The sequence below is a fragment of the Odontesthes bonariensis genome, chromosome 14 (genome assembly GCF_027942865.1).
Source record: "Odontesthes bonariensis isolate fOdoBon6 chromosome 14, fOdoBon6.hap1, whole genome shotgun sequence".
NCBI lineage: Eukaryota > Metazoa > Chordata > Actinopteri > Atheriniformes > Atherinopsidae > Odontesthes > Odontesthes bonariensis.
This window is the reverse complement of record NC_134519.1, coordinates 21,584,400-21,590,399: the sequence shown is the minus strand read 5'-3', so window position 1 is coordinate 21,590,399 and position 6,000 is coordinate 21,584,400.

Genomic DNA, 6,000 nt, shown 5'->3' with positions numbered 1-6,000 from the left:
TTTTTGTTGAAATGATATTCAAAGACTGTAAGTGGCATTTATGCATACAGCAGAGGGCTTAAAGATATAATAAAAAGCACTGTGTGTTAGTGTGATTGTGTAAATGAGAAACATATTCAACCAAGTAATTTCAACCAAGAAAAACCTTAAGGGAGTTAAAGGGATAATACCAAAACTGTATGTTTTTTTTTTGTCCAGAGCAGGTGATCAAATCTACCAAACTAAGATTCAGTTTGTGACATGATGTAGGGTGGATGGAATTTGAGGTGGTCTCTTTGTTTAACAGTACCGCGACATGTCAGTAATGTTACACAGTGTTCCTTTCATTCTGATTGGTATTTAGTGCCAAGCCAAATATTACCTCTGGCCTTTGGTATTTTATTTTCTCAATTCATTAAAGTGGCTTCCTTGCTTTTGTAAAACCAAAGTAAATAATTAAATAAAAAAAGTCTGATGTCAAACAGAAGGAAAAGTTTTCTGTAGGAGTTGAGTGCATTTCTGTTTTAACACTTAATGTGTTAGAGCAACCCCCCTTAACAGCCTACCATCTAATGATGCCCCATTTGTTGGTTGATGATGCTGACATTTGTGAGTGATCCCAAACCCAGAGGTGCACGTTTTCCAAAAAAATAAATCAAAGACAGCTAAAACATAAGACACGTGAACATCAAGTGATTGTGTGAAAAAAAAAATTAAATACTTACATATGGAACATAGATATACATATTTTTGGTCTCTAGACATGTGGAATGGCAATGTTTTCCCCTTGTGACTCGAGTGTCACCCTCCAAGTATGGATTTTTTCCTTTTCCGTTAAAACTGGTACAACTACTTAAAGGATTAAGCATTCTTTAATGTTTCGTACAAAAGTCCTTGAATATTTTAATTTTACAAAATAATATTACGAGACTGTACCTATTTATTGATATTATCCGCTCAAGTGAGCACCATTAGCATTGACAAATAACCTTTAATCAAAATATGTAATTACAGTTGGATACAATTTCCTAGCTATAATCTATAGGCAAACCTGAATTTTGAACCTGATACAATCCAACAGGTGTTTTTTCTTAATTGCATTTAAATACACAATTAAATGACTTATGAAAAACAATGAATAAATAAAATCATGGAAGCTTGCTAATTGAACTGTTTAACATGCTTGTAACCTTTACAAAGCTGTTAAAAGTACGTTTAACTCACCATCACAGTAAAAGGAAGTCCCTAACAGGAGAAAAAGGTGCAGCGCAAACAAATCCATGACTCTGTGGAAGCAATGGGTTATCTGTTCACATAAACTCATAAATATGCACTCTTGACAGGAAACCATATAACTTTCAGGAATAAAAAAAAAAAAAAAAAAAAAAAAAAAAGGAAATAATCTTGTCTTACAAAAGTATTTCTCTCTCATCAGCAGTGATAGGAATTTTCCTGTTTGACAGGCTGTTAAAGGTTTTCACAGGGGAAAAACCGTTGTAGACATGTCAGGACTATATATGTTGCAATAACACTTAAGTGACTAAACAAAAGAGTGCAAGTTACAGTGTGAATACATAGGTACCAGAGACTGTTAACTTTTCATAACGAAGCGGTTTCATAGTTGTATATAGTTTTTTTTTTTTTTTTTTGGTACCTGTATGTGTGGGTGTGTACCACTCCTAGTGACAAGATGTTGAAGGTAGAAGATAGTAAATCACACGCTAAAAGCGCCCGTTTCTCCGAAATTTCGCCGTTTTTTTCGCCGTCTTTCACCAACAAGCGCCGCTTTTACGTCCGCAATGATGGTTCCGCAAGACGCGCGTCTAGGTAAAGCTGAAGGAACTGTGAAGGGGCTGGCGCTTTCGATGACGTCATTAATGGTTCTCGAGCCAGAACAGTTTAGTTGCGCGGTTGCGCCGAAAGACGCGCGTGTTGACCTGACAATACGCGCGTTCAAGACGTGCGTTTTCCTAATATGATAATAATGTCCTTCCTTCTTTTCCGACAGCCAATGCATTTGAAGTGGTTGCGGCAAATCGCTGATCAAGGCAGCCAGACCAAGATAGTTCTGCACAGATCTCTGTGTGGCAATGTTGCCAAAGTTCACTGCATTGTCATTTCACAAAGCTTTAATTTTAGGAATGCAACTCCTACACATGCACTTCGCTGTTATTTCGAATCCATTTCCATGCATTTCTTCGTGTAAAAGTGTTTTCCATCGGCATACATTGCTAACTAATGTTTTGTGCTTTAGAGGTCATTTCTGCATTAGTTTTTCTTGCCTTTACTAAGTGGTGGTACAGTGGTTAAAGTGATTGCTTAGCATGCAAGTTTCTTGCATCAGTGCGGGTTCGAATCCCGCAGCGACAATTTTAAGCTTTCCCCTCATACTCTCTCTTGTCTCTAACCAAGCCCGTTTCTTCAGTTTCTTTTCTTTAGGCTATCCCTTGACCGAAGGCAAGCGACCATGTTTCAACATGCCTCTTAAAATCGCACCTTCGAATCCCGTGTGAACTCTTGCTTACATGAGTTATGTTATCTGTAATCAATCAGGAGCAGTGGCTCTATAAACTTCAATGAACACTCGCTAAAATTTAAGTTACTGTTATGTTATCTGTAATCAATCTGGAGCAGTTGCTCCATACATTTCAATTATGCATCCCCCCATTCAATTTAAGCTGTATCCAGTTTTTATGTGGTATTGGACAAAATTGATTTATTTTTCATATCCATCTGTTCCTGTTAACGGTCCTAACTATTCTATAAGGAGTAGCCACACTGAACTTCCCATTATCCAGGAGAAGTTCCAGCTTGACAATTATGTTTTATTCAGCTTCAAATTAATTCAATGCCCATCAGAAAACATGTAAAATGACCAATGACTAAACTAACAGTATAGCCTGTGTTTCTGTGTACATGTAGTTCACAATGCTGAAGGAACTGAACCAGAAAAAAAATATTTATTTATATTTACAATATTAACAGTCTTTCTCACTTTGGTATTCCATGCTGGGTGCGGGATCTCGTGTCCTTCCTGGACGCATTGTGATGCACAAGTAGGTCCTTCTTGTCCCTCCACATTGGTTTCTTTCCAGTTAAGTTTTGTGTGTGTGAGTGTTTGCATGATAATGTTCCACCATACCTTTTACCGTTCAACGTGTTGCCCTCTTGAAGTTCCAAGTGCACAAACCGACCAAATAAATGCTTCTTGTCATGGGCCAGTCGGACCTATAAATATAACAAACAGTGACACTGATTGTACAGACAGTTGGGTTACTTATTGTGGGTTTTTTGTTTTTGATTTTTAATACTGCTGTTTAATTTGTGTTCACAGCCACAGACTCCGTGCCCTCTTACGCAGGACAGACAGGCTACGGAGATCCCTTTTCCAATGGGCCATTGTGGGCAACTGTTTAACACACCGAAGGGCACCAAGTCAGACATCATCATCAGACCGAGCACTCCCTAGCCACCTAGCGATAGCTGCACCTGTTACGGTGGTTACTGCTCGGAAGCAGGGGACTGCTCGGTCTGCTCTTCGGTCTGCACAGTTTTGCATTGGACGCATTGATATCAAGGGAGGCAAAAATAGCGCCAAGTGAAGTGAGGTCTGACTTTTTCCTGGACAACATTTTGTGATGCAAATGTATTACTCTTTTGAACGGATATTTTTTTGAGAAGCAAAACGCTTTATTTTTTTGACCCCAGCCAACTAGCTACTTTCTACCTTCGTGGACCCCAAAACTCAGCTGGAATTCGGCTCACAGGACGCAGCGGGGGTTAAGTCAATGTTCATAAATGAAATTGCTAATATGGGATGTTATACACAGGGCTCTCAAGTATCACGCAATGAGCGTGAGACACACGCATTTCAACAAGTTCACACGCTCACACGCCACACATGCCATTTCTCACGCTGAGAAATGATCAACTTCGTCGCACAGAAATTCTAATGGCCGATACTATAAACGAGTCAATGGCAGCTGTGCGCTCGTACAGCTCAGAACTATAGCTCTGGTACAGCTGTCTTGATTTAGCAACCCATCGGCAAATCACAAAATAGAATTTCTCAGCCAATCAGAAAACAGAATTTCTTGTTGCCGGGTGAGGTCTGAAATAGCTTTCAGCTGCAACCACGCGTGCAGAAGTTGTAGACGAGCTGGAGGTGGAAGAGAACCGTCAGCAGGTCATATCTTCATTTATTTGAATCTTTTATTAGTTCCTATAGTTTTCCTACTCCTTATAAAAGACCAATACCTGCCGATTAAAGTGTTCGTTGGAGTAGTAGGCCTAAATATTCAGCACACACCCTTTGACATGAGCAACTTAATGAAAAATGAAAAATATGTAGGAGCGTAATTAGGCTTCTGTGGTTAATTTTTTTCAAAGGTGACTGGTATGAGCAGATTCCCAAGGCTATCTACAATTGCCAAACTGGTATTAGTTCTGCCACACTGAAATGATGATGCAGAGAGGGTTTTTTCCATGGTGGGGCTCAATAAAACCAAGACCAGGAACACGTTGGCTCTGAATGGAACTCTGTCATCCATCATGACTGTGAAAATGGCTGTGCTTTAAATTGGAGCCCCCAATATCAGTCATCAAGCATCAAAATCTGTCACAAACACTTACAACAACACTCATAAAAAAAATTTGTTTGTTAAGACTTTGCATACCTAAAACAATTTATTTTAAAATATAGCAGAATTTAGTGTAAAAGTGAAGATCCGGCCCCTGCCCCGAATCTCACTCCAAGCAAACTTGAGAGCCCTGGTCATACAGCTTCATGTCAAAAGAGGCGAACTATCCCTTTAAACGCGCCATCATCTGCATTTTATTTATATATATATATTTATATATATATATATATATATATATAAATATATAAATATATATATAAATATATAAATATCTATATATATATATAAAGTGAAACGTATCAAAGACTTATTTAAAGTATCAATACACATTTTTAGTTACTAAATTTTGTAGGCCTATATCTAACTATCTATATCCAGCCTTTTAAAAAAAATCCCCAATTTAATATGGGGGGGGGGGGTCGATAAGCATCTCCCTGAAATTAGTTTTTGGAACTTGGGATGTCTGCAGCTATGTGGTGCTACACAGCGAGCTAAACAAACTGGTCGAGGAGTCTGAAGAGGCTTTCAGAGTGTTTACTTGACAATTCTTTTTGTGAAAAGATTGTCCTTTATCGAGTGCATTCGCGAGCAACAGAAACAGCACGTCGTTCTCCCTCTTTTACCATTTGCACACTGACCACACTAAACGAAACTTACCGACAATTATAAACGATACCTAACTTGGTCACTAGATGGCAGTATTAGCAACAAACGTAGGGACAGAATATATAGTCCTTTATTAGTCTTATAGTGTGGAAATTCACAATGTTACAGCTGCAAGGACAAGAAAAAAAAAGAAAATTGGCATATTCATAATTCCATTTGTGAATGTGCAGAGATGGTTTGGTTATAGAAAAATAGAAAGCTATCATATACTGTACAATATTGAATGAATCCCTTTAGCAACCAGAACAAATAAGGATTGATATTTACAATGTATTTACAGTGTCCCAGTGATTGTACATTGAGTTATGCACATGATAAGGATGACATTACACATTGTCCCATTTTTAACAGGTAGGCTTTACATGTAGCCTGTGGTCTGAGAACAGTGCTGGTTGTACAGTCTAACAGCAGCACAGAGGAATGACCCGTGATACCACTCCTTCAGACATTTGGGATGTTTCAGTCTGCTGCTGAAGGAGCTCCCCAGTGCGGCGATGGTGTCCTATAGTGGGTGGGACAGGTTGTCTGTCAAAGATGATAGCTTGGCCATCATTCTCCCCTTTCACACCACCTCAACTGAGTCAAGGGGGCAACCTACAACCAAGCTTGCTTTCCTAAGCAGTCTTTCCAGCCTCCCCATCTACTGCCAAGATGCCACTGGGCCAGCAGACCCACTCCAAAAATGATGGCTGATGACATCACAGTCAGAACATCT